General features: G+C 43.8%; 1 long non-coding RNA gene across 1 annotated transcript in view; it reads right to left on the bottom strand.

The window, feature by feature from the left end:
* Positions 1-15,154: 15,154 nt before the first annotated feature.
* Positions 15,155-27,977, bottom strand: part of LOC132591513 (uncharacterized) — a 37,764-nt gene continuing 24,941 nt past the window's right edge. The window contains exon 3 of the long non-coding RNA XR_009557012.1: positions 15,155-15,719. This is a non-coding gene — a long non-coding RNA (uncharacterized LOC132591513). The remainder of the gene's footprint in view (positions 15,720-27,977) is intronic.

The raw sequence follows: 27,977 nt of genomic DNA, 5'->3' as shown, positions 1-27,977 counted from the left end.
CAAAAATGAGCCCAGGACAGAAGGCTGTGGCACTCCACTTGTCCCTTTTTCCCAGGAGAAAGAGGAACCATTAGTGAGCACTCTCTGAGTTCAGTGAGCCAACCAGCTATAAAACCACCTAACAATTATCTTGTCCAATCCACATTTTACCAGCTTCTCCACAAGAATATCATGGGTGATTTTGTCCCATGCTGGGTCTTAGTCATTACACTCCTTTTCTAAGGGGTCATAAAACCACTGTTTAATTATCTGTTGTTCTAAGACCTTTCCTGGTATTGATGTCAAGCTCACCAGTCAGTAGTCACCTGGGTCTTCTTTCCCTCAGTTTTTGAAGATAGGGGCAATATTTGCCCACTTCCAGTCTGCAAGGACCTCACCTTCCATGATCCCTAGCTAACAGGCTTGTTCCACATCTGATAGCTATAGTTTCCTGATTTGTATGGAATATTTCTGAGGAGGGGACTATGCATATGGGTACAAAGTTTGTTCATGTTTCATGTCTGAACTGGGCCAAGGAGTTAGATTGGTGAAAGGAATCGTTCTCCCTATAAATGTTGAAGCTGGAAATTATGCAGATAATTTAACAGTGATGATTGGAGCCTGAATTCATCCATGACAAAACAAGACCGGACATGCAGCATCCTCCATCCAGCTGTTTGGCTCCCCAAACCAACACCACAATATTCTGTAATATGTTGGAACCCTATGCATGCTTACTTGGAATTAAACTCTTTTGAACAAAGTTATCTGTAATACTGTCTTAGAATAAAATACTCTATTAAGAGATCTGCCAGTTAAACTGTCAGCACAAGCCTCCAACACCGATCTGTTCTTTATAAGAATATTTCCAAGACAACACAATGACAAGATAGAACAAGACATGCTATAGCACCTTAGCTAAGGCCATGGAATTGCACCACCAAGTGGCTGGTGGGGGCCCTTATATAATCATTAGGGAACCAACTTTCTAAACAATGCTGTGTAAGATTGGACTGCAAGACAGGCCTATCATTATCATGTTTGACCTAGGCTGCATATACACTATAGCTTTAAAGCACAGTCAAAGTACATTTCCCCTCCCTGAAATAAGAGTAAGAGTAAGAATGGGAACTATACTTTACCCCTTCCAGAGCTACAATCTCCATGGCCCTTAAAAACAAACTTTCCTATGAGAGACACTGCACACACCTTTGTAATTCAAGAAATCTTTAATAAAAAATATTTTTAAAAACAAACTTTCCAGGCACAATTCAAAGTGCTGGTTCTTACCTAAAAACCCTTAAAGGGCTCAGGACTGCAATACCTCAAGGACCACCTGTTTCCATATCCACTGATTCAGACCCTGCAATCATTAGAGGCCCTCTATGAGAGGTCTGAAGGGTGGCAACACAAGAAAGGGGTCTTTATTTGCAATGGTTCTCTGTTTATGGAATGCTCTCCCCGTGGAGGCTCACTTGGCACCTTCATTACATATATGCCAGGTGAAAACATTCCTCTTCAACCAGGCCTTTGGCTGATTAACACTCTTTAAAATGTATTTGTAGAACAGGGGTTATTGATTTGTTTTTGTTTTATGTATGTATTTTGTATTCTCATTTTGTATTTTCATGGTGTGAACTGTCCCATGATCTTTGGATGAAGAGCAGTATGCTAATGCTAATGCTAATAATGCTAATGCTAATGCTAATGCTAATGCTAATAATAATACAGTTCCCAGGATTTGGGATGTGTGCACTTTGAACGTGCTTGAAAACTGCAGTGTACATTCAGCTACAGACTTTGGACCTCTGATTTGACCACAAAATCAACTTATTCTCCAGTGAGCTTTAAGCATGATGGCAGAGCAATTTCCCACAGAATGATTAAGAATTCTCAAGCTGTGGGTTTTACTTCACCAGGATTGTAATACCAACATTGACTAGATTGTTCCCTCCTTTCCTTCTAAATTATATACTGTAAGAAAACTTATTTCCCTGTCCTTGTCTATATGGAAAGTAATCTACAATATGGAAAGTAATCTACAATGATAGATGCCTTCAGGTAAACAGACCCAGTGTCAGATAGTGTGGCAACTTAACACATTTAAAAGCTCAACACCATTTCTAATTTACTCTGAACCAGTTCCATGCTAGGCAGGAGGAGGGTGATAAATAATTTCTCATGGATCAAACGTTTGGTAAGGAAGAGGAAAGCATTATATCATCTGGGCAGTATCTCAGCACAGTAGTTTGTTCTTGTTGGCCATAGAGGTCTGAGGATTATTTAGTGTGCAAGAGAGATGGACTCCTTCAAAGAAAACAAGTAGAGCAGTGGAGATTAAATACCATTAATCCTTATTTGATCTACTAATTATGGTGCCATCCCTTATTTAGATCTTGATTACAGTTAATGGTTTCTCTTTCTCTCTCTTGCATGATGCCCTCAGTATATTTTGAGTCTGATTAGGGCTAAGTTGAAACAAGCAGCTCATTTTCACTTTTGCTCAATGTGATAATTGGGCTTGTTTTAGAGAAGGACACACACACAGAGAGACATGGAGATATAGAGATATATAAATAAAAATACATATTTGTGCCCCTTTTCAAAAGTTTAAGAGGAGCATAGCTGGACCGGACAAAGTATCCCATCTAGCCCAGCATCCTGTTCCCACAGGTGGCAACCAGTTGCCTGTATGGGAAGCCCAAAAGCAGGATATGAGCACAACAGCACTTGATTCCCAGCAACTGGTATTTCTTTTGGCACCCAAGACAGAAAACCCCAGGAGCTTTTTACCCTGGCAGCAGAAATACAATAGCAATACATGAAATAAATGAGCATTCGCTGCCTTTTCCTGACACCCAGCATTACCTGCCTAAGGCAACTGTCTCACTCTATCTAATGGTCAGGCCAGAACCAACACTGACTATAACTAAATGCTATGAAACATGCTATCTCCTACATTCTCTATCATAACATGAGTTATTGGGGGGGGCAACTTATGGGGTTGCATGCCAATGGTGGGCAGCACTAGAGGCAACAGAGATTACTCTTACCTTTGTACACTAAATGTTAAGAGGTGTATACATGGCCCCTCAACTCTGTATCCATTTCTCCATATTTTATCCAGGCATTGTCATGGATTGTACAGACTTTGACTCATATGCTAATTATTTGTACTCCAAGATTTTCCAGGCTGCATCAAGCGACGTGATGAGAACTCATTGCCTTATCTTCACATAGGAATGCCATTACAGAATTAAGATAGGCATCCCCAAACTTCGGCCCTCCAGATGTTTTGGACTACAATTCCCATCTTCCCCAACCATTGGTCCTGTTAGCTAGGGATCATGGGAGTTATAGGCCAAAACATCTGGAGGGCCGCAGTTTGGGGATGCCTGATTTAAGGTAATGCCCACAGCCATTTTACCCCCAGAACAGTGTTTTTGTGTGTTTTGTAAAATGTTTAAAGAGAATATTGTTTATTATGTTTTTCAATGTATACTTTATTCTGAGTTCTTCTTCTTCTTCTTCTTCTTCTTCTTCTTCTTCTTCTTCTTCTTCTTCTTCTTCTCCTTCTCCTTCTCCTTCTCCTTCTCCTTCTCCTTCTCCTTCTCCTTCTCCCTCTCCCTCTCCCTCTCCCTCTCCCTCTTCTGTTGTTGTTGTTGCTTAATATGAAAACTATATTACTTTGCATGTTTCCTTATTAGTGCCTGCAACCGGGAAGTTAGGTTCTTTTCAGCTTGGAGCTAAACAATAACGTTACTACAATTACATTGGACATCTATCAAAAACCATCACATTTCTGTAAAAGATGCTTAGCTGGTTTCCAGTTTGAAATTTGCAACCTGCGCTATTGTTTCCAACCAGGTGTCAGTAGGAGAGAGAAGAAAAGAGACATGCAAATTCTGTCAGTGAAACAGTTTGAACAGATAAATCTTTTTTTATTAGAGAATGCTTGATTACAAATCAAGATAAGGCAGTGTAGAAGTATATATAGTTCTCGCGGAAATCAGGAGCATGCAGAAGTTTTTCTTGTGGAAATCAGGAGCATGCCTTCAGTTTTCCATTCTTGTATGAGCAGCATACAGTGACTGAATGTGGGAGGCCCTCTGCACCACAGGACCATTTAAGCCTCAAGTGACAGCAAAGGATCCAGAAGGACCCCCAAGCTATGCTCCTACTCCTTCGGAGGAACTGTAGCCCAATCAAAAGCAGGCAAATGAAAAGAGGCATAGAAATTATTCTAATAATCAAAAAGAAAGAAAGATGAGCACATCCAAATAATCAATAAACAGTGAAATTCAGAGTCTCTTCATGAACACTGCACAATATTGCATGAAAACCTATATGATTTGTTGCTTGGCCTTACATGTTTATTTATGGGGATCGATAGCTATAATATAACTTGAGCATTCTGTAGCAGACTGCAATCAATCAATCTCTTTCTCTCTCTCTTCATTAACACAGAGAAGGAGCAAACGCGTTTCTTTTGCACTTGCTGGACCGCAGGCAATGGCAATACCTCCCTGCCAATCTTTATTCTTGACTGCAAACAGCAATACCATCAGACCAAAGGTCTGTCTAGTTCATCATTCTGTTCCACACAGTGGCCGGCCAGCCAGGGCTGTCTCCCAATCTGCCTTTCAATAACTGGGGCAAACTATTCCTGGATATGGAGATTCAGTTTAGCTATCCTTGCTAATAGCCATCAATAGACCTGTCTGTTTGTCTATGTCAGGGGTAATCAAGCTTTTTATACCTACTGCCCACTAATGCATCTTTCTTGATGGTAAAATTTCCTTACCGCCCACCAGTGCGATGGAAGGAGGATTCAACTTGTGCTGTAGAACCCCCTACTGCCCACCTAGAATCCTGAAACGCCCACTAGTGGGAGGTAGGGACCAGGTTGACAACCTCTGGTCTGTGTATTGTCTAGCTCTCCTTTAAAGGGGGTTTAAAAGCCTGTTGCACTCACTGCACTAGAAGAGAGCTCATTCATTCATTCATTCCATTTATAAGTCGCCCAGCAGCAATAGTTCTCAGGGTAATGCACAAAATAAAACAGATTAAAAATTACAATTTCAGTAAAACAAGAATCAATAGCAGGGCAACTAAAACCATATATATATATATATATATATATAATCAACAGCAGAACCCTAGGGCAGGCATCCCCAAACTGCGGGACTTCCAGATGTTTTGGCCTATAACTTCCATGATCCCTAGCTAACAGGACCAGTGGTCGGGGAAGATGGGAATTGTAGTCCAAAACATCTGGAGGGCCGAAGTCTGGGGATGCCTGCCCTAGGGAGTAGAATTTCACAGCAAAAATCAATTAATATAGTCAGTCAAAGGGATATATCCCTCAGAACTACAGGTAGGCTAAAACTACAACACATTACAAATATCTTTAAAAGAGGGGGTATCCGTTTAATCTGAAGGTTTCCTCTTCATATTTTTCAGACATAAAATGTTAAAATAATGCCCCAGGGATGGATGGATGGATAGATTATGTGAGAGCCTGTGTGGTGTAGTGGTTAGAGTGTTTGACTAGAACCTGGGAGACCAGGGTTCAAATCCCCACTCAGCCATGCAGCTCACTGGATGGCATTGGGCCAGTCACTCTCTCTCAGCCTAACCTACCTCACAGGGTTGTTGTGGAGATTAAATGAGGGGGAGAACCACATCTGCCACAATGAACACCTCAGAGAAACGAGTGGGATATAAATGTAATAAATAATTGATATTAATATTTATTCCAGGCTATGAAATAAGGGTGGAAGAATGGAGCAATTGATAATTAGAGAGATAAATATTGTCTACAGTTATTGTGGGTTACAGCCTCTTCTTCTGGGCCTACAAAGTAAGTAACCTTGCTTTGTATAAGTGCTTCCCAAATATGGGACCACTTGAAATTGCTGGTGGTCTTGGTAGCCCACTTAATTATTTTTCTGCCAGTTGTAGCAACTTGTAATAAATACACTGTGCTAGAAGCTGTGTGATTTTTAGCTTTAGCTGGACTTTAAGCAAAATGGTTTTAATTTGACTTTGAAAAAAAATGCGCAATTAATTGTTACTGTTTTCAGTTTTATTGTGTTATTATCTTCCTTAGTGTGTTGTGCAAACCACTATTCTGAACAATGCCTTTTATAGGCTATGGTAGAGGGCACTGGGGGTAAGTTTATGGGGCAATGGTCCAAAATAATTTGGGAACTATTATTCTAGAGTGACTCTAGAGATAGCAACCCATTTTGTGCAGGTTCTGCTCCCAGCCCCCTGCATGTCAATGTAGCATGTAAAAATGCACCCTGCCCTGTTGTGCCGCCAATCTTCCCTCCTCTGGGTCTAAAAGGACCCATGCATCAGCAATCATGCGTCATTTGGATGTGCCTAAAATGGTTGCCACCTGTACTTTAGGCTTCTTTGGGAGGAAGAAATTAAGTAATAGTAATAATTCCCTTTCCCCTTACATTTGAATTTTGAATGTATCCAATATGCAGGACTTTGTGCCTTGCTGAATCTCACATCTCTCCATCTACTAAAAATTTCCTCAGCCCTACTTACAATTCAAATGGCACACAAAAAGGAAACCCCCAAAATCTGAAGCAACAAACCATCAAAATTTAGATAGGGAAATGAAGACTGAAAAAAGTTCAGATCTCCCCACAGGATCTCAGGCTTCAAATGCAAACCCTTTCCCTCTTTCCCTCTTGGTTTGATTGTGCGGAAGGTAAAATTAGACGTTTGGAACTAACATGCCAATAAAATACATCTGCTGGCTACAGATGGCCCCAAAGGTATTTGTAACCACAGACTACCATACAACAATTCTTACTGTGTGACTTTGTTTAATAATTTAATAATTTGAGCTGAAGATCTGATTGTTAGCACCAGTTTAGAAAGAATTGCCAGACAATTGCCCTACCTCTCCTTTCTCTCTCTCTCTCTCTCTGCAGTAATTAAGGAGATAATGCAACTGAGGCCTTACCCTACTTTACGTCAGCTCCCAAACCACAGAATATCAGGAGCTCTGCAATTCAAAGTCAGTCCTTCCTGAAAATGAGCCGTACACTCCTGGGAAGCATAAAAGAGAGTGCAGAGGGTTCAGAAGAATAGAAATCAATCCCCATCCAGCTTTGGCTGCCTGCTTTTTGCATACATATACAGTTAAACAGCAGTTCAAGTGCCATCTCTTAACACAGGGATAGAAAACCTTGGACCTGGGTCCCAAATGTGGCCCTCCAAGCCTCTATATCTGACCCTGTGGACTTATCCCTCACCAGCCCTGCTTTGTACCATCCTCTAGTGTTTTTGCTTGGCTGAAATGTGCCCTTGAGCACTGATATTACCTCTTACTTTCCTGCTAGGTTCCCCACACCTGGCTTAGCAGCTCATCCAAAGCCCAGCTGCTACACCTGGCTTCTCTTCCCCAGGCTTCCAGTTTAGGGGAAGGAGAGGCTGTGCTACCACAGAGGAATGTCATATTTCAGGGTAGGTAAGAGCAGCCCCAATGTTGTCATTTTGCACTATTTGAAACAGGTCTCTTTAACAGTCCTTCTGGATCAAAAGGGTGAGTGGAAAGCTAAACAAAACCAACCAGGTTTGTGCACAATGAAGCTGAACACCAGAGCCACCAACCATGCAGCCTGCTTGGGAGCTGTCCACTGGTGTACATTAGAGACCTAGTGGTGCTGGAGGCAGGGAGTCTAACAGCCAGTGGAGCCATTGCCAATGACGGGAACAATATCCCCATCTTCCTCTTCCTCTCTGCTGGATTTTACAATGACAACACTAAGGAGACTAAAGAGGAGGATGCTAGCAGCCCCAGCCATCTCCTGGACTGGTTGTAAGTAAGAAGGCAGTCAGGAGGGGCTGGCTGAGGGCAGATGGAAGGTGGTGGGGCAGTGCCCCATTTCCCTAATGAACCAGCCTCTCCTGCAGCTGCCCTGTTTTTGTAGTCTCAAGCAGGAGGTAAAACAGAACAGGTTTACAGAATCCTTGGTGTGCTGTCCTATATTGTGATAGGACTGCTTTTGGCTTGGTGGGTCATACAAGTCTATGCTAAATTTGTGTAGCAATACTGCCTGAGCCAGCCACAGCTGTCATAGGAGCACAGGAAGCTTCCTTGTACTGAGTCAGGCCACTGGTCCATCTAGTTCATCACAGGCAGCATCTCCCCAGGGTTCTAGGCAGACATTTTCCCCAGCCCTGTCTGGAGACACCAAGGATTGAACCCGTGTCCATCAGCATGCCAGGCAGTTGCTCTTCAATTAAGCTGTGGTTCACGACTCCCCATCTGCACCATTATATTTTAAGGTAGTGTTGCCATATGTCCAGAGTCTTCTGGACACATCTGGAATACTGCAGTTGGCAGCAGTTTCCAGGTGGAGATCAGCAAAATGTCTGGAAAATCCGGATGCATGTCAAACAACTTTGGGCAAAAAAACCTCAACAACTTTTCTGTCCTGATTTTCACTGTTTGAAAATGGCAACCCTATTTGAGGTACATAATGGATTCTCCTAAGGAATGAAGCTTTCACTTAAAAGAAAAAGTTTCTTCAGCCCGAAAAATGCATAAAAGTACATGGGCTGATTAAATCTAAGGAAGCTGAAGGTGAGAGGGTGGCTGAGTTGGCAGCTTTGCAGGATATCCAGCAATTATGGGTATAGGGAGTAGGATGGTTGAGGCTTTGCCAACTAAGCAATCAACCTTTCCCCATGACCTGAAGAAGCCAAATAGGTGGTGCAAGGTAAGCAGATTTATGCAAATGTACTTGTTATGCATACTTGTTTTTTGTTTTATTCATGAGTGGCACCTCCTGAGGAAGAAGGTGGTGATGTCCTCCCAGAAGCTCTACATTCATTGAAATGAGGATGGGGCGGATCACAGTTGTGGAAACGCCAAGATGGCAGTGGTGACCCCACAAGCTCAATGCATTGCTGCTGTCCCAGACCTCCCTTAACCACACCACTACCACTCTTGTCCATCCTTGATGCTGGGATGATGCCATAGCCTCTCCCATCCCTGGCCTGAGACACCCATAAGTTGTAAGATTAATCTTTCATGTATACTTTTTCTCAGGCTCCTAGCCAGAATTTTTGTGGAGAGGGAATCATAGCAGTGCAGCTCAAGCATAAACACCAGCAGCCTAAGATGTTTACAGTCATTTTAACGTTCTGTAATTTATTATGCTTTAGTTTGAGTTTAATTGTGCTTTTGTGAAACCACCCCAGAAGCATTGATGAAGGGCAGTAAATAAAATATTTTAAAAGTAGCAATAAAATAAAATGCCTTAAATATTAAATAAAAATTTAACATTTTATCACACACACACACACACAACAACAACAACAACAACAACAACAACACCGGGCTGTCACTTATTCCACTGATTAGCCAGAACACTGGAGGCAGGAGCAAAAGGTACATCAAACAACAGTATAGACCAGGGGACAGCAAACTTTTTCAGCAGGGGCCGGTCCACTGTCCCTCAGACCTTGGGGGGGGCGGACTATATTTTGAAAAGAAGAAGAAAAGAATGAAATCTTATGCCCCACAAATAGCCCAGAGATGCATTTAAATAAAAGCACACATTCTACTCATGTAAAAACACCGGGAAGGCCCCACAAATAACCCAGAGATGCATCTATTTACAGTGGTACCTCGGTTTATGAACACAATTGGTTCCGGAAGTCTGTTCATAAACTGAAGCGTTCATAAACTGAAGCGAACTTTCCCATTGAAAGTAATGGAAAGTGAATCAATCCGTTCCAGATGGGTCTGCGTCGTTCGTAAACTGAAAATTCATAAACCGAGGTGTTCATAAACCGAGGTTCCACTGTATATAAAAATGTAGACCGACCCTGTTTGTTCCACATGAATGGTTACAAAAACCGCTGGACCAATACTCCTCAGCTTTGGCCACAACCTCACTTGCCACTATGAGAGTGACACCATGCCCTTTCTGTGGTCAGATGCCATACCTGTGTCGGGGGAAAAACGTTTCGGCAAATTTCGGAACCCACCACTCAGATACCCGGGGAAACTGGGAATTATTCCAAAAAATCTGCATCTCCGGGGGCGGATACAACTGACTACGCCACCACCCAACCTCCACTGCAAACCTCACCAGGATGCCATTTCCAACCATCGGAGTCACCACCACAGGCCTCAGAACAGAGGGCTCCCCCCCCTCCCCACCACACCCACCGCAGGAAACACACCACCCCGACGTTGTCACCGAAACCCCCACGGTCCGATGATACGACTGTCGACACACGGTCACTCAAAGGGAACCGGGGAATGGGGGGAGGAGATGACACGATACGTCAAACCACCAGGCACATTGGGGGCGGGGAACCGGGAATGACTCAGGGGGAGGGGGAACGGAATACTTCATACCTCAACACAGGGGGAGGAGAATCACAAGGAGGACCCACGGACCTGGGAGAGGAGGGGACGGGAGACCTCATCCATCGGACACCCCTGGGGGAAATGATATACAGTAGATCACCCACACCAACCGAATGGAGCTGGGGACTTACCTGGGTGGGGACTGGGGGGAAAATGGGGTCCGAATACCTCATGGTTCAGGATAGGATGACCCCAATCACAGGGATGACCTGGGGGGGAGGGGACAGGATAACTAATGGATCAGAACAGGGTGGAGGAACTCAGAGGGATACCCCTGTTTAAACATAGCGCCTGTAAAACATGGGGACTCTGAGGCTCAGGGGCATCTGAAGGGGGGCTATTACCCTCAATTTGACAGACTAACGCACAGCAACATGTGCCAGGGCCAGCTAGTTTTAAATAAAAGGACACATTCTACTCATGTAAAAACATGCTGATTCCTGGACCGTCTGTAGGCCAGATTTAGAAGGCGATTGGGCTGAATCCGGCCCCCGAACCTTAGTTTGCCAACCCTTTGTTTAGACTATGCCCTTTTCCATCTACTTCCAGACAAAAAAGAAGCTTTGGGATGGTGATATATATTACTGAAAGCTTAAAAGGGGGGTAGGGAGAGGTGCCTACATAATATGATCTACATAAAAAAAAATCAGCAATGCAAATGCAAAATTGCATTTATATCCCATTATTCCAGAGCCTAGGGCTTGCTGATCATAAGGTCGGCAGTTCAAATCTGCATGATAGGGTGAGCTCCCGTTGCTTTGTCCCAGCTCCTGCCAACCTAGCATTTCGAAAGCACGAAGTGCAAGTAGATAAATAGGTACCACTCCGGCGGGGAGGTAAATTGCGTTTCCGTGCACTGCGCTGGTTCACCAGAAGTGGCTTAGTCATGCTGGCCACATGACCGGAAGCTGTACGCCAGCTCCCTCGGCCAGTAAAGCGAGATGAGCACCGCAACCCTAGAGTCGTCTGCGACTGGATCTAGCGGTCAGGGGTCCCTTTACCTATTCCTCAAAGAAACATGGCTTTCCTCTGCTCATCTTATTCCAACAACAATTCCTTTAGGTATGTTGGGTTAGAAAGCAACTGTTCCAGGATGATCTAGACAGCAGTCCTATGCTCATTTCCTTTCAATCCTACTGAATTTATTTCTGAGTAAATATGTGTAAAGATGAGTGAAGGTGTGGGCTCCAGCTCCACCACCACCACCCTCAGCATGCTCCAGCCGGTCAGGGATGGTGGGTGCTGTAATCTGCCCACAAACATCTGAAGTATGCAAAGTTTGCTACTCCTGAGTTGTGCTGGACACCTAATCAAGTGGGGTTCTAAACCTGGATCTCTGCAGTCTTACTTCAACACTCAACAGCACACTTCACTCACTACCATCAGATAATTGCCACCATCAGATAATTGCCACCCAACAGCCGGTCATTTCTTCCCATTAAGGAAATGTGTTCAAATCAAGATGGGCCATAATATTTTCACGCACCGAAGAACAAATATCTACATGGCAACAAAGAAAGGGTCCCTCCAAACTGCCACTATCTGTAGGGGGGGGGGCATGCTGGAAATTTAATTTGCACAATTAAAGTGGATTAAAGTGGCCTGTTGCCACAAAAATAAACATTCCATAAGCACATTCCATAAGCACAAGTATTTCTGCTTGCCCAACAGAACCATATTTTCTCTCTGCCTCAATACTGTTATTTGAATACTCCTGATACACACACAAACATGCACACACAAGCCGGGGGGTGGGGGTGGAGAGCAATTGGGGCCCAGGGAGAAGAGAGGGGAGAAAGCACCATTGTGCTGGCACTGGCTCCCGCTAGCAGAACTGCTTAGCTAAGAGTGGTTCACTGTGTGGCCCTTGAGGCCTTTTTTCATCCCTTGACAACATTTGACATCCCACCAGCCCTTGCACTGCAAGCTTTGGGAATGAGGCATGAGGGCTCTGACAGGGCCCTTCTTCCTCCTTCCCAAAGCCTAGGTAGGTAGCGCTTTCTCAGCTTTGGGAGAGCTCTAGTACCCTGCCAGAGACCTTGTGCCTCCTTCCCAAAGCCCAATGCCTCACTTAGCCAGCTTTAGGAAGGTAGCACAAGGGCAGCGGTAGGGGGTTGTCAAAGTTTGGCCTCGCTCTCCGTCCCCCTTGTGACAATGCAGTGTGCAGGTTCTGTGTCAAAGTACTCTTGGTATGAAAAGTTGGACTGCCCTGACTTAGTTGGGAGTGACCTGGGCTGCATTCACATGGAAGTTTATTCTGTTTTCATGACTTTCCCCGAACTGTTAAGTTCTGCATTATACCTGAACATTCACACAACATAATAGCTTCTGGATTTACAGTGGAATTTACTGCATGTTTAGTGCCCATTTCCATGTTATTTGCTTCCAGAAAAAAATCCATTTGCTAATAACATGGAAATGAGTGCTAAAATTTTGCTATATTCCACTTTAGTTCTGGATGTGGCTTTTACATTGTGTGAATGCTGAAATGTAATGTAGAAATTAACAGTTAGGGAGGCTTCATGAAAACAGAATAAACTGCCATTTGAATGTGACTCTGAATAATGCACACTGAGTCTAGAGAAAAAAATAAATGGATAATACTTTACTGAGTAAACTGAACAAGAACAGTGTATAACTTGAGAAGAAATAAACAGAGTGGGTTTGTCTTTCTTTATAGTTCAGGCCTAGTCCATAGCAGAGAGACATATGACAACTACTCAGGGGAAACCTTCCTAGAATGATACAACCAATCAGGGTATGTGTTCCCTCAGCAAGCATCATACTACTCTGCCTGGTTGCTAAGCAACACCTGACACCAAGACCCTTTGTTATCTGACTTGAAGTCTAACAGGAATAACCATAGCTGCCAAGTTTTCCCTTTTCTCGCGAGGAAGCCTATTCAGCATAAGGGAAAATCCCTTTAAAAGGGGGATAACTTGGCAGCTATGGGAATAACCCTTGCAAACAAAATGATCTCTGATGTTCCACTTCCAATTTGCTCGTTGTCATTTAGCCTCCCGCAAAAACAAATAGAAACAAATGCTCTGCAAATACTGGTCACAGGGTGAACGCACAACAACCAGGTCACTTGGAGGACCCCAAAACAAAAGAGATTAAAGAGGTATGTCTTCCCTTATTTCCAAAGGACTTGCCTGGGAGAACACGTTGCCTGTGCCCCACACCTCTGTGAAAACCAGCGCTGTTTTCCAAGCAACTGGTGATGGTAGTACTTATGTCATGTCCTTTAAATTCAGAGTTCCCTTAACAATGATAAATCTGTACGGAAGAGACAGAGAATGCTTTGGCAGCCTGACAGGCACTTAATGTGCAGAGATGAATAAAAGATAAATCACCACTTCTGGGGATGAAAGAATCAAGCTGTCAGTCAACACATACTGGAGGTGGGAGGGGGCTCTACAGTGCTAGTGATGACAACAGTTGGAGGGGGAAATAATGAGGAATTAACAAGTGTTTGGAAGGAAGAAACATCTAAAGCTGCCATCCGCAGGGATGCAAAAAAAAAAAAATCAAATCAAAAATAGTAGGCCAGAAAAGTGATTTTATTAGGTTGCTGTGGTTCTAACTCGCTCATCATCCTTACTCCACCATCTTGAAATCTTTCTTTAAGGGTCTTTGAATTTCTTTGGATGACTCAGGGGGTAGATTTAGCTCTACTCCCTATATCAAGCCAGTGGTTCCTAAACACCCCCACCAGAAAAAAAACAACCATAAAACACTGGAGGTATTTCATTCCTACAGTCCTCCCCGCCACACCCATCAAATGTGGAAAATTAAGGACGTAGCCTGAAATGAGTACTATTTTGCATGGACTATTTTGCGTGTGTCCATATACCTGCAACACAGACTCATCCAGCGATTCGACAGGCAGTGAGGGTGGGCAGTTCATTCTGCTGCAGGCAAATAGATGCTTCAGAGACACAGAACTGTTATAGGAGCAAGGCAGAGTGGTTGGAAGGGGCCAATGTATGGGATCATTCAAGGAATCATTCAGAGAGACAGCAGGCAGCCTGGTCCGAAGGTATGCATTTATCTGAGAAAATTTATATACCACAAACCTGTAAGTGGTGTGCAAGATTGCCTACCCAATAAATGCCCACTCAACCACTTCATTCTGAGGAACTGGCAGAGTTACAGGTGTCTCGTAACACCCACTCCAAATCAACTGAAAGAAGAAGAAAAACTAAAGAAGTTGAGGTGGTGGTATCTGAAAGTGTGTGTGTGTGTGTGTGTAATTAAAAGTATATAAAAACCCCTTTGAGAGGGAAACAAATTATTATCTACTTATTTGTTTTATTATATGTGTGTGTTCTTTAAAGAGAAAGGGGGGAGGGAAAATAGCAATAACAATAACAATAAAGTGGAATAAAAAGGTTTTTTAAGGTGATGATAATAATGGGAGGGCAGGGGGAGAAAAAAAATCTGTGAGATCCCCCCCCCATTTAATTTTAAAAAATGAGAAATAAAAAGAAGAAAAAAGAAGAGGAAGTCAGGGCTGAAGTGGCGGTCCCAGGAAGCGGCCTGTGTTGCTTCAGGGCTCCTTTATGGGTGCCACCATTTTAATTCTTGAGAGTTAAATAGGTAAGTATTTAAAAATATTATTAAAAAATTAAGATTTTTTTTGTAAATAAATTTTTATTGGTTTTACAATTTCAAGTTCAACAATTATTTTCCATCAAAAAGAGAATGAGAAATACCAAATATCCAACATGAAGTATAAGAAATTTTTTGGATCCTGTGTCCATTTCCAACCAACAGTGGCACCCCTCTGCCGGCAGGGGAGCGCCCGCACAGCAATACCTTTTACGTGGTTCCTTGACAGGCTCCTGCCCACTACCCTCGCGCCAGTCACCAGAGAGGTTGGGTGGGGGCCGAGTCTGGACTGGGCTGTGCACTTCTACGTGGCCTCCCTGCTTCTCCCAGTCCCCTCCTACCTCTCTCTCTCTCTCGATGGATGCAACGGGGGCTGTGGCAGTGAAGGCTGGTGTTTGGCTGGGGTGGGGGCCCCACTATGTTGTCTGCTTAGCTTGGAGGCCTCCAGACCTCTGAGCTCTGCTGGATTGTCGTTGGGGCGATCCCAGTCCTGGAGGAGCCAAGGTCATTGGGGAGGGGTTTGGGGGCTCCACACAGCCCTCTTAGCCTTTGCATTGGGTGCCCCTGCTTGTGGTGGCCGTGTTGGCAGTGTGGGGACCAGCCAGAGAACCCTGTTGCTGCTGGTGGTCCCCATGAGCTTGGTGCGGCCATGGTGCTTGCCATCTTGCCTTGCCGGAAGTCGTCTAACAGCTAAAATCTTGTACACACAGAACTGAAAAGAGAAAACACCAATGAAAGAAGAATGAATTTTAGAGCTAATGGACTATGTGGAACTGGCAAAACTAACAGCAAAAGTTCGAAACCATTCATGGAAAAATGGAAGCCCTTTTTGGAGTATCGGAAAAAATATCATAATAAGATGAAATTGTGAGCAGGATTTGAAATATGAGCAGCAGAAGAAAAATGATAATATTTGAAACAGAAGAATAAGTCTTAGGTGAAATGCTTATTAGAATGCAGTATGTAAATAGGATTAAGAACAGCATGGAAAGAAAGGCGGAAAGTCAACGTTTAAAAAAATGTATAACAAATTTGGAATATGGAATTTATGTGTAAAGATAACACACACACACACACACACACACACACACACACACAAAGTGCAAATTTCACAGAGTTGCCTTTAAATGTGAACTGAATTGAGTTTCTCCAGATTCCCTACCTTGAGGCAAATGCCACTGAACAGCATAGAACTTACTTCCGAATGAGTATGTATGGAGCTGCACTGCCAATTCCCAGTTTGTGTTTTATTTTATTAAATTATCTGGAAGTGTAAAAATGTTAACATTTTGAGCAACCTAATGCAGACTGTGTGATGTCACCACCTATTCAAAATCCAGTTTAAATGTCTCTTGCGGAAATGGCATAAAACTTCCCTGAACTTATGAATGTATTTTTATTGAGCTCTTTCAAGAGTAGAGCAGGGAGTGGAGAGAGAGAATGCTCTGTCTTCATTCAGTATATAATCTCCAGATGGCAGACATCACTCAGCCCAGAGTCAAATTTATTAAATAAAATGTTTTCCTGGAGCGAAATGTGCTTGCTTTGCTGAGTCCCCTGTTAGGGTGGCAGGCCCAAAGAGCTTGGGTGATCGAACTTGTTATATCAGATTTATTTTAACAGAAGAAATGGGCTGGTTGCTTTTGCCAGAATTCAGGACAAAAGAGCTCAAAAATCTGGCTAAAGCATAATTCCCCTTTAGAACAGGAGGGGGGTAACCTTTTTCAAGATCTGCATTAATCCTTGACCAACACTTCAGGCGCTGTATGCAAATGGTGATGGGTGACCCAAGGTAGTGTTTGTGCGCATACACACTAGCTGATTCATGCAGATCGGATTAAGGGCATAATCCTCTAATTTCCCTCATCAAATGAATAGCCATTGGCATAGGTAACCTTGCATGGCTAGTCAGCAGAGGGTAGGGTTGAGACTAACAGATAGTCATGAGGAAATACACTTTGTGATTTTCTGCTGAAGTGCCAAACTCCACTCTTCCTCTTTCTTGCTGTCTATCTCTCTCTCTCTTCCCTTTCCCTCAGTTCTGCCCAATGCAGTTATGAAACTAGCTCCCACCATGTTGTCTTAGATCTGAAGCCATCCTTAGAAATTTCAAGAAACTGTTAACAAAGATTGTTTTCTTCTTCTTTACCAATGGGACCTCTGTATTGTGTATTTACTCTTGCAATGCAATTGGTGTGGGAATGAGACAGAATTTGGTGGTGGTGGTGGTGGAGGGGAGCTGGCTGGCTAGGTAGCTCCAGATTTCAAGGTTTTTCTTTAGCTATGTGAACCAATTTCAAACCCAAGACAACACTTACCCTCCATGGGGAGTTGCTGCTGTGTAAAGCGTACAGGTTTCTCAACCATGTCTCTCAAAGGATACCTTTAGCAAACCGACTGGAATCTCAGTTTGGGCAATGGGGAGGATCACCACTTTGCCTTTTGTCTTTCTCATGTCTTCTTGCAGAACCTCAAGGTGTCACGTTATTGAGCAACAGTCTACAATCCAGCTTAGAGGTGGACTCTTGACGAAGAGGTCTCAGCATCCCTACCTCCACTGCTGGATCACCCAGTTTAGAGGATGCAGCTTTGTTCAACTCTTCCAACTCAGGAGACACCCATTTTGGCAACCCTCATAACCAGCAGCTGCAGAATAAGGCAACAGCCCTTCAGGGAATGGACAGCTCCTTAAAGCAGTGTTTCTCAACCTTTTTTGGGCCACGGCACACTTGTTCCGTGAAAAAAATCACGAGGCACACCACCATTAAAAAAATTAACTCTGTGCCACCCTATATTATAATTATGACTGTAAGAAACACTTGCCAAATATTGCTTTCCGGCGGGTCAGCGCTGCCGAGTTCTTAAAAGATCCGGGTTTCTGATCCACCCCACCCGACCCCGCCGTCCCGTATCTTACCCTGTGCGTGTTCTCGGACTTGTGAGAGGACGATTTGGTCTTCATGCCTCCGTCAATTAGCAACAAACTACCTTTTGAATGATGGAGATTGAATATTTTAAAAGTAGCTACTTGAAGTCCGCTCGATTTTCCAAAAAAGAGACACACGTGCGGCACTATTAGCTGCTGGGGGCTGCCATCTTGGCTAAAGGATTCTGGGATGATCCTGTCACGTGAGGCATGGGGGAAATGGAAATAATGAAAGCTGATTAGTCTGTGGAAACTAGAAGGGGCGAAGAAATAGGACGCCTAGGGAGGTGGAGTTTGCAGCTGCAAAATCGCCCTTCTCGTCGCCGCACGTCGCGGCACACCAGCCAGCGGAACAGCGGTTGAGAAACGCTGCCTTAAAGCTTGTGGGACTAACAGGAGGTATCAGGCCAATCAGTTTTTTTAAGCTCTCGAGACTGAAATATGCTGCTGAGGGTACAGCTCATTGCTGGGGAGCTCATTTCAACAAAGGAGGCTTTGGGTTGCTGCCTAGCCTTGCCTTGCCCTAAAGACCAGCTAACTCTGTTCTTTTTCCTCATCATTACTACCACCAGCTCATTTGTAAGGCGGAGAGGCAGTGAGCGGCAGGCTTCTGTGCACCTTCACTACTGTTTGCTTGCTCCCTCACTTCCTCTAAGTCAGAGTGGAATGCAGGTGAGCAATGGCTCTTGTGGTCCTTCAGCAGGTGCCTGACATGCCAACCCTTGCCCCCACCCATGCTTTGCAAATGCATTCCATTTTGTTTTCATACCTTCTACAATGGGAAGTAGGGAATGGCCTTAGGATTGGCTCATACAGATGTAGATCATCCTGGTTAACGGGTTACTACCGCTGGCATGTTGCTCCTGAAGTTTTCATAACTGCTGCTGAATTATAAGTGACGCTTGCCTGGATCTAGCTGGCTGAGAGCTGTATGCAATTGGAATTGCTCCTATCTTCAGCTTGCTATAGCTCATATGGTCTGCAGGGGGAGGGGGCTCTGTGTCTTGTTCTTAAGCTTGATCCAGGAGCTGAGACAGCACACATATTTTCTTTTTTTATACTGCCTAAGCAGATGATGGACAATATCAGTGATAATTTGCTTGGGTGGGTGTGGGGGAGGGGGTTGGACTTAATCCCTAGCCCTTTGCTTTGACCATCAGCTGATTGGCATGGCCACTTATCTGCCAAGGCAAAAGACATAAAAAGTATTAATGGGAAAAATCTATCCATTTTAGTTTCTCTCAGTTTCTTGTTTTGCTAGTATTAAGTTCAGTTTGCCCATTTCTGCTTTGGGTGATTTTTTTTTATGTGCATTCTTGTACACAATTGTGCCTTTGATGTGCATTTTTGCAAGCATGCTACTTTCCTTAATATGCAGATCTGCATGCTCAGGTTTCCTCAAGTTACACATTTGGGAAATGTCTACTGGTTGATGAACGCTGCACAGTAAAATTCAGAGCAGTGCACATTTCCAAGGAATGCTGCATTTTGGCTTGCGGACTAACTGGGAAGTGCCAATTAGGTGGGTGTATATTAAAATGTAAACCAAAATGAACTTCTCCTTCATGTCCCTAATAGAAAACTTCCTTGTTTGTTTAAATGGTTTAATACAGAAGCAGACCAGTGAGATGGAGCAGACCTGCCCTCCTGACAGGACTATTGCTGCAGCTTAGCTAGAAAGGATTGAGTAGAATTGGTGTCATGAGTCTAATGACAGGATATTCTTTTAGATCAGAGCGTTTTCAAGAAGAACCAAAATGACACAAATCTTCTTAGAAATAACGGTTTTATTGATTATAGAGGTAGTTTATTATGGAGGTAATTCATTTTTAGGCCTCACAGACGCCCCTTCTTGATTTATTAATAAATAATAAATCACATATATTCTTTAAGAAATGCAATACATACTTGAATAGTAGTATTAATACGCTGTAAGCATTGAAATAAGATGCAGGACCATATGATTACACACAGGGCTGTCTTAAGCCCATCCAGCGCCCTGGCACTAAGGTCCCTCCAGCGCCCCCCTCCAGAGCCTCTCCAAGGGCCTGGGAGTGCCAAGCGGACCACAGCAGCAGCGGGAGGCCACCTCTGAGGACTCCGCGCTGCGCCTCCTTCTCGTTTCCCCAGCGCTGGGTTCCGCTCAGTCAAGCTTCGCCACCAGCGCGCGCACCGCGGGACCAGCAAGAGCTGCTTGGGCGCTGTGTGCGCGCTGGTGGCGAAGCTCGACTGAGCGGAACCCAGCACTGGGGAAACGAGAAGGAGGCACAGCGCGGAGTCCTCGGAGAAGGAGAGAGGCGCGGCGCAGCCTCTCAGCTCGTGGAGCGCAGTCGTGGTCAGATCGCCGGAACCCTGTGCTCACTTGGCGCCCTTCCAGCACCCTCCAGCGCCCGGCGCCGTGGTTCTCCGCGCCACTAGCCTCTATGGCTAGGACGGGCCTGATTACACATAAAAGTAATGACAGTAAAATTACAGTAAGCTGAATAAATGATTTCAAAAAAGGGGGGGGAACCGAAGCTTTTGATGAGTAGCCATAAAAGATATCCCACCAATGATATTCAGTAAGAGCAGATTCCTGGGCAACTATACATCATATTTCATTATTATTCATCTGTTAACCTTTGTAAATGACATATTCTATTTGGCTCAAAAGTCCTATTATCCTTTATAAGGCCCACACTAGATTTACACATAATATATCCATAGAATACAGTTTTGGTCCATAACTACCGGTACTGGAATTGCTGCCACTTTACATATTTCTCCTCTCCTAATGCTGCCTTGAGTGGTATTTTACAAAGATATTATTCTCATAAACAATATATCCTTTTCCCATTTATAAATATCTAGGTGATACCAACCATCAATAGTTGTTAATTCTTTCTGTAAACCCATTGCACGAAGAACCCCTTCTACATTTTCCTCTAGCAAAAAAATAAGGACATGTTTCTACAAATTCCACGCCAATTGTTATATTGTAAAGTATCATATAGCCACAGCAGTTTCTTTTGTTGTTTCATTTCTTATATAAAGCATTTAAATACTGTTTTATTCATAGCCCGCATGGCTCTTTTTGAGAGTCCTGCTTCCAACAAATGTAACCTGTATGAATCAACTGTGTCACCTCCTTGCAATCTCAATATCTGAAACTGTAATTGTCCCAAGGCACTTGTTTGCATATATCTCAATATCATAGGCATTTGCTATTCCTGTTCTTGTACCTATTCCTCCCAGGATTGTATCCAACAATCTTGAACGGGTTCGTTTCCATTGAAATAATTCAGATTTTGCCAATAATTCATAAAACTCATTGGTATAATTTCTACAAAATGGCAAAGAGGTAGACACATTTAAGTCTAACATATTCAATTTAGATCCCATTGGTGCACTAAGGGTTGAAACAATACCCTTCATCTTTCATGACAAAGTTTAATAACTGAAGGAGTATTTTTCTCCTTATTTTTGCATATACAATTATACTACGGTAAAGAAGACCCAAACACCATGAATTGTCACAAACCCTTTCCCCCAGAAAGGTATTAATCCCAATCCTCTAAGAATAATAATCTAAATGATGTGGAAATAAACTGAAAACGTTTTTCTTCCCCTTCTAGGCCAAAATGGCTAAGTAATGCAGGTTGTAATATAGGATATTTCACCAATGTTGTTGTTTAGTCGTTTAGTCGTGTCTGACTCTTCGTGACCCCATGGACCATAGCATGCCAGGCACTCCTGTCTTGCACTGCCTCCCGCAGTTTGGTCAAACTCATGTTCGTAGCTTCGAGAACACTGTCCAACCATCTTGTCCTCTGACGTCCCCTTCTCCTAGTGCCCTCAATCTTTCCCAACATCAGGGTCTTTTCCAAGGATTCTTCTCTTCTCATGAGGTGGCCAAAGTATTGGAGCCTCAGCTTCACGATCTGTCCTTCCAGGGAGCACTCAGGGCTGATTTCCTTAAGAATGTATAGGTTTGATCTTCTTGCAGTCCATGGGACTCTCAAGAGTCTCCTCCAGCACCATAATTCAAAAGCATCAATTCTTCGGCGATCAGCCTTCTTTATGGTCCAGCTCTCACTTCCATACATCACTACTGGGAAAACCATAGCTTTAACTATACGGACCTTTGTCGGCAAGGTGATGTCTCTGCTTTTTAAGATGCTGTCTAGGTTTGTCATTGCTTTTCTCCCAAGAAGCAGGCGTCTTTTAATTTCGTGACTGCTGTCACCATCTGCAGTGATCAAGGAGCCCAAGAAGGTAAAATCTCTCACTGCCTCCATTTCTTCCCCTTCTATTTGCCAGGAGGTGATGGGACCAGTGGCCATGATCTTGGTTTTTTTGATGTTGAGCTTCAGACCATATTTTGCGCTCTCCTCTTTCACCCTCATTAAAAGGTTCTTTAATTCCTCCTCGCTTTCTGCCATCAAGGTTGTGTCATCTGCATATCTGAGGTTGTTGATATTTCTTCCGGCAATCTTAATTCCGGCTTGGGATTCATCTAGTCCAGCCTTTCGCATGAATTCTGCATATAAGTTAAATAAGCAGGGAGACAATATACAACCTTGTCGTACTCCTTTCCCAATTCACTGTGTGAACAAGCACTTTTATTTATCTGTCTTGAATCTTCCAACATTCAACTTCATTGGGTGTGCATGACTTCTAGTGTTATGAGAGAGAGAGAAACTTTTTCTCTCGCCGCTTTCTCCATGCTGTGCATAATTTTAAAAACATTTACAGTATCATGTTGCCTCTTTTCTTGCCTTTTATTTAAACTAAGAAGTCCCAGAAGCTGCTACAGTACCTTTCCTAATAGGGGAGTTCCTCATGGAGGACATTTTGCTATAAGATTTCAAGGACTAGTGTCTATTCTCTCCCCAAGAGCTGATAAAGTAACAGATGGAGAGGAAGCACTGGGGAGAGAAGCAGGCTTAACAAGAGGAAAATCTGTAAGTGCATCACACCCAGCAATCACTTTTGATCCTGTCTGTCATATTCCCTCCTACTCACGTGTCACTCATGTCACTACCCTGGCTTACATATTCAAATGTTGCAGGCAAAAAGGCACCCAGGACTTACCAGCTGTAGCTTCAGCATTAGACATACCGGTCTACTACGGTCAGAGAAAGCATTGCTCATACACAGTTGGATCGCTTTGGGGAAAACAACATTAGCCTAATGTGCAGGGGGTTTTTAGGGGGTGGGTGTACTATTATTACGCTAATTACAGAACTGAAATATTCCTGGTTTTCTTTTGCAGATTTTTTTCCATATACTGTTTGAGGTGGGAACCTACTAAGGTAAAAAGGTTTAAAAGGCAAAGTTGCTCCTCTCGCTTTCAGGCCAAGGAAGCTGGCGTTTGTCCACAGACAGCTTTCCAGGTCATGTGGCCAGCATGCTTCTGCTTCTGGCACAATGGGGCACCAAGACAGAAGCCACAGTGCACAGAAATGCCATTTACCTTCCTGCTGCAGTGGTATCTATTTATCTACTTGCACTAGTATGCTTTTGAACTGCTAGGATGGCAAGACCTGGGACAGAGCAATGGGAGCTCACTACCATCACGTGGATTCGAACTGCTGACTTTCCAATTGGCAAGCCCAAGAGGCTCAGTGGTTTAGGCCACAGCGCCACCCACATCCTGGGTTACCTTAAAACTACTAAGGATAAGACTATGGCCCCTTACTCACAGTAGGATGTAGTAGGAGGCAGTTGTGAGCTGAAGGGGAAAAGCTGAAAGAAATTATTTCTCCAAATTCTCCTCTAAATAATTTGAAGTCAAATTAATACCCTCTGTGTATTTTCCGAATATCACGCAAATATTTGTTAACTGCCTTTGGTAGCCCATAACCACTCATTCAAAGTACAGTATATTCCTGCATATAAGACTAATTTTTAACCCAGGAAAATTTTCTCAAAAGTCGGGAGTCGTCTTATACGCCGGGTCATTTTATTAATACGCCGAGTATATCCCAAACTCTATATTTTAACTGAAAAAGTTGGGGGTCATCTTATACGCCCCGTCGTCTTATACGCTGGAATATACGGGTACATTTAGTTTACCGTACTTTACCTCTGACTGAGTTATAATTCCCAAATGGAAACTACAGTTCCCAGAATTTTTCAACATTCAGCTTCATTGGATGTCCATGAGTTCTACTGTTATGAGAGAGGGAGAAAAACTTTTCTCTATTCACTTTCTCCATGCCATGCATAGTTACGTACACTTATATCATCAGTTACGTACACTTATATCATAGTTACGTACACTTATATCATATACTTGAATTTTCTCTCAACTAAAATGTCCTAATAATAATAATAATAATAATAATAATAATAATAATAATAATATGGGTCCAGAGCTGCATTGAGGCAACAGCTGCAGGGGGCAGAATCTAAGAGGACAAGTGGCATATTCCAGGTTCCAGCAAGATATCATAGACCTTTCCCAAGATCTTGTGAGAACCCAGAAACCACTGCCAAAAAACCCAGGTAAGTTAGGATTCTGTGAGGGAGGCAGTGGGAGAGGGTGGCCTCAGCCAGTGAAAGGGGACATGCCACTCTCTGGGTCAATGGTACTGCCTCCGAGATTCTCTGCATCTGTAGATCAGGACATCTTTACTGTCATTAATCCTGGCACTGACCTTACTTCTGCCCGCTGCATGGCAGTGTTCCACATTCATTGCCTGATTCCACTACTTTGCCCCTCATGAGCTTCGACATTACAACTAAATCATCTGACCTCATAAAAGAGGGGGCAATTGCCACAATAGGAAGGAGGGAAATTGAATAAATAAATAAATAACCGCACACCCCAAGCTGATTTCTTTTGAAGGGTTGTAAAATTGCCAGTGACAGCAACACTATTGTATGATTTTGCATGCTGGTTAATGCTTATAATTTTAGCAAAGCATTTCAATAGTACTACATGATTAGGAAAATGATGTGCTATGCAGGCTTGCATTCATAATGTTGAACAGGGACTGGGGGGAAGTGAATGAGGATGCTGCTGGCATCATTCTGTTGCTGCTCTTCCTGCTTTTGTTTCTGTGTTTGTGTGTGTGTGTTTTCATGTAAGAAGGGCACAAAGAATCCTTGACCGTATAATTACATCAAACAAAAACATGGTATAATTGAGAGTCTTTGTCTCATTTACGTTAGGGTCAATTCCAAAGTGTGTGTGTGTGTGTGTGTGTGTGTGATGTTTGTCAATACAAGTCCCTCGTACCCCCAGCAGATTTTGATGGTACACATGTCCAGACGCCAAACTAGGGATAAACCAATCAGCCTCCATATGCTCCATACATTGTCCATGCATTGGTAACCTCATGGTTGGACTACTGCAATTTGTTCTACGTGGGGCTGCTCTTGGGGTTGTTGTGGAGACTGCAGCTGGTGCAAAATGCAACAGCTAGGTTGTTTGTGAGAGCAAACTACCCATCAGCATATAACATGCTACTTGTGGGATTGCACTGGCTGCCAATCCACTATTGGGCCAAGTTCAAGCTGCTGGTACTTATATAATGCTCTCTACAGCTCAGGGCCTGGATTCATTCTTTCTCTCTCTCTCTCTCTCTCTCTCTCTCTCTCTCTCTCTCTCTCTCTCTCTCTCTCTCTCTCACACACACACACACACACACATACAAACGTGTAAACATAATACACAGGTACTACAGGAGCAACCATTCCTAGACATACAAGTACAACATGATATTAAAGCACCCAAGAGCAGAAAAGATGGTGGTTGCCAGTCATGACTGGAAGAATATAGGATAACCTATCCAGTGGGAAGCATGGACCAGATTACTTGAGAGACCTGTTTGCTTATACCGTAGAGTCGGAAGGGACCCCAATGAACATCTAGTCCAACCCCCTGCAATGCAAGTATCTTAACTAAAGCATCCATGATGGATGGCCATGTGCCCCACTTTGTGTGTACATTTCATGGACCAAAACTACATTGCAAAATCCAGAAAAGTACATAATACAATCAGGAGTAGTGTTGTGATGAGCAACTGAATTGCAATCATATGTTTGCAACCATTCAGTTGAGTCAGTCAGTTGTGAAAAGCGGGCTGAACAAATTCCTCCTTTACTCCACCTCCAGACTCAGCTCATTCTACTTGCTGAAGATCATTCTAGCTATATTGAGTTGAAATCTGGATATACATTGGAAACATTCACTGGAACCACCAGAAAATTCACTGTTAATTCAGTACAACTTATCTGCGTCTCTTGTAAGGCGGACATGTCAAACTCAAATAATCTTTGCATGAGTGATTCTGTCAGTCAGGCTATTCTTCCAGACTTAGTTCACCAGAAAAGGCATCACAAAGCGACAGAGTGCAAAAGCATGCATGTTTGGTCAAAAATGATCCACACTGAGTACAGTAAGAACATAACATGAGAGGTGCCTGCAGGATCAGACTAAAGGACCATCTATCAGAATGGCCAGATATACAGTGGTACCTCTGGTTACAAACTTAATTCGTTCTGGAGGTCCGTTCTTAAGCTGAAACCGTTCTTATCCTGAGGCACGTTTTTGCTAATGGATTTCCGTTCGTATCCTGGGGCAAAGTTTGCAACCAGGAGCAGCTACATCCAGGTTAGCGGAGCTCGTAACCTGAAGTGTTCATAACCAGAGATACCACTGTATGTCCATAAAATGCTGACATCCACAAGCATACCACCATTCAGAAACATACTCCTAGGAAAATGGGTATGCACAGGATGGCAGCCTGAGTTTGGAGAACCTGTAACCTTGTAGTAATAATAATAGTAATAATAATAATTTTATTATTTATACCCTGCCCATCCGGCAGTATAGCACATAAAAATAGTAAAACATTAGACATTAACATTTTCCCGATAAAGGAGTGCCTTCAGATGTCTTCTGATGGGAGGGCGTTCCACAGGGCGGGCGCCACTACTGAGAAGGCCCTCTGCCTGGTTCCCCACAACCTCACTCCTCGCAGTGAGGGAACTGCCAGAAGGCCCTCGGAGCTGGACCTCAGTGTCCAGGCTGAACAGTGTCTGGGCTGTTATTAAACAGCAGCAAGAGCCTTCTGGTAGTAAGAGCTGTTTGATGGTAGAATAGACTCCCTTGGAAGGTGTGGAGTCTCCTTCATTGGAGGTTTTTCAGCAGAGGCTGGATGGCCATCTGTCCTGGATTCTTTAGTTGAGATTCCTGCACTGCAGGAGGTTGGAATAGGTGACCTTAAGGGTGTGAAATAACCAGCCTCATATAATCAAAATGCTTAAGGCTAATCATGGGCGTAGGCACGGGAGCAGGGGGCAGCTGCCCCCCCCCAGCAAAAAATTAATGTATTTTACAGACCGTAACCAGCACTTTTTCCCTCCAAAAACTGAAGTGGAAAGGGCTTTGCTTTAGCGAGGGCAGCTCGGTCTCCGCTTGCTGGTGGTGGGTGGCGGGAACACAGCTGTAACAAATTGGGGGGGAGGCACCTAGGCCTCTAGGAGTTGGCTGCTATGCCTAGGACAATTCAAGAAAGCAGAATGATGCATATGCTATGGTATTATATCAATAGAATCATATAATTGTAGTTGGAAGGGACCACAAGGGCAATCTAGTCCAACCCCCTGCAATGCAGGAATTTTTCCCCAAGGTGGGGCTTGAACCCACAACATGGTTGAAATATTATGCTGATATGCAGCAACGCCTCGGAGCCATCGTAACTGCGGCCATGCCTTGCCCTTGCCTGCCCTGCCACCCCCTCTTGCCTGCCCGACCCTCCCGTCCTCTCCAGCCAAGCAGGGTAGCCGCCGACGCTGCCAGCCCCAGAAGCACAAGGTGGCCGCTGCCACCACCACCACGATGTCGTCGGGCCCGCTGGCCCTGTAGCCCCGCCCACATTCCCACTTCGTGGCCCCTCCCCTGAACGACCATGGCTTGCGCCCCCCCCCCAGTTTTGATCCTGGGTACGCCCTTGAGGCTAATGAACCCAAGACACGGTCAATGCCATAGAGTAAGCTATCCTGCCAGGCTTAGCTAGGTCACACCCCCTCCCCCTTGGAGGAAGGAAGTCA

The sequence above is a fragment of the Zootoca vivipara genome, chromosome Z, assembly GCF_963506605.1.
Source record: "Zootoca vivipara chromosome Z, rZooViv1.1, whole genome shotgun sequence".
In the NCBI taxonomy this organism is placed as follows: Eukaryota; Metazoa; Chordata; class Lepidosauria; order Squamata; family Lacertidae; genus Zootoca; species Zootoca vivipara.
This window is presented reverse-complemented; position numbering and strand designations above follow the sequence as displayed.